Below are 1,965 nucleotides of genomic sequence, written 5' to 3'. Positions count from 1 at the left end.
GTTATCATAGTCTTCATGGGAATTTGATTCCTTTTCGGCCTGCCCACAGTCCCCTTGGAAGCAAGTGCCAATAAACAAGTGGGAACATCGATGTTTTCATGTGATAAAAAGCTGATCTTGGCACTCCCTGATCTAATGGGAAGGTCTCATCGATGACCCCTTCATACTTAAACTCGCACAACATCAGCTTTCCGTTTCCAACAAAAAGCGGGCAACTGGCATATCCCAAATACTCTGATGGTAGTTTCTGGTTTGGGTTTCGTAGGGCCGCGAGTAGATTCCTGAGTAAATGCATAATTACTTGATGAGAATTTCTGTTTGGGCAAATACAGCAGCAGCGGTCTTGGAGTTAGGCGTATTGGTGCAGTCACCAAGTCCCCAAATGCTAGGGTATTTCGAATGCCTCAACGTGGTTTTGCAGACATCGAGAAACCCTGTGGAGTCAGCCAAGCCTGAATCAGCAATATACTGATGCGCACTCATGGGAGGAACTAGATGCAAGAAATCGAATTTTCTCTACACTGTTTCATTATTTTATAGATTCTTGAATATGGCCACGTCATCTCTGACCTAAACGAGGTTATGCTTGAGATGGCATTCGATCCCGTAATCTGCTGCGACCTTGACTAGATTGGCTGAATACTTCGGAATGCCAAACATTGCGGGTCCTGCTTTCATGAAGCTAACTTTGGCAGCGAGATTCTTCTTCTGCCATTTATCTGTGAGGAGATATAATATCTTTTGGGGGGCTCCTGCACATTTTATTGGGGCGGGAGGCTCCGTGAATATTGCGTTGCCTCCTTTGAACTAATCTCCAAGTCTGGATGTTTTTTCAGCGTAGTTTATATTGTAGATGGATCCGACTTTCGAGTTGGGGTTATCGAGAGCTTATTTGGCTCCTTTGATTTTATGGTAGTCTAGTTTGAGCCCGGTTGCTACGATAAGGTGGTCATATGTATGCTTCTATCCGTTTTCGGCAGTTACTTATTTTTTCTCGGGATCAATTTTGGCAGCATTCGACTGGACGAGAGGAATGCCAGCCGGAAGGACATCCTTCATGTTCCTAACACTCATCCCAGATCCAGTTAAACCAGCACCGACCATTGTCCAACCAGGCTGATAATAGTGCTTCTCAGATGCCTAGAATATCTTAATGTCCCTTGCATCGATGTTCTCCCTTAGTAAGTTTGCAGATAGGCTCAAACCCGCAGTACCTCCCCCAATAATACAGATCTTCGAATGCGAGAATAGTTTATAAAAAGTTGTTCTAATCATACGCTTCTGTTTCGGTATCAGGAAATTCTTATATATTACTTTATATATTTAATTAAGAACGATTTATATTTTCTGCCGTTGTTGCAAGTTGAGGCTTCATTTATCAAGCATTATAAGTTGTTGAGCTTTAAGGGATAGGGAGCAGCAATGATTGATTATTTTAGTGGCTATTTATCAGATATTTGCACGATATCAGTAATAAGTCTGGGATGCATGTTCTGAATGCTTTTATGGTAGTTATGAATTAAAACTGGGCCTTTTTCTGCTCTATGGTTGCTTTTCAAGGGATTTATTCAGTTTAATTTGTTTGGAACAAGTTTTAGGCTCCTTAATACTGCTTAACTTAAGACAAAATCCATAAAATGGCATATACCGAACTGGAGATCGACTGAAATTAATGAAGAGGAAGTCTCTCTAAGCATTGTCAATGATTTATAAATCTGCAAAATACAGCTTCAAATACTTTCTCTCTATTTATTCGATTCAACAATTGCTCTATTTTGTAAATTATTTCATCGCATTATCTTTCATATTTTAATCTAATTTTCCTGATATTATAAGATTCTTATAATTCAGGAGAAGGACATACAAATGGATCACCAGGGGTTGGGGTTGGGGTTGGGGTTGGGGTTGGGGTTGGGGTTGGGGTTGGGGTTGGGGTTGGGGTTGGGGTTGGGGTTGGGGTTGGGA

The 1,965-nt window shown here is 41.2% G+C and overlaps 1 pseudogene; it reads right to left on the bottom strand.

Moving 5' to 3' along the window:
• Positions 1–279: 279 nt before the first annotated feature.
• On the bottom strand, positions 280–983 carry LOC148298709 (sulfide:quinone oxidoreductase, mitochondrial pseudogene; annotated as a pseudogene).
• Between the last annotated feature and the right edge of the window lie 982 nt (positions 984–1,965).

Source organism: Brachycentrus maculatus, unplaced genomic scaffold (assembly GCF_059751285.1).
Source record: "Brachycentrus maculatus isolate JH-2025_06_01 unplaced genomic scaffold, ASM5975128v1 h1tg001702l, whole genome shotgun sequence".
Classification (NCBI taxonomy): domain Eukaryota; kingdom Metazoa; phylum Arthropoda; class Insecta; order Trichoptera; family Brachycentridae; genus Brachycentrus; species Brachycentrus maculatus.
This window is presented reverse-complemented; position numbering and strand designations above follow the sequence as displayed.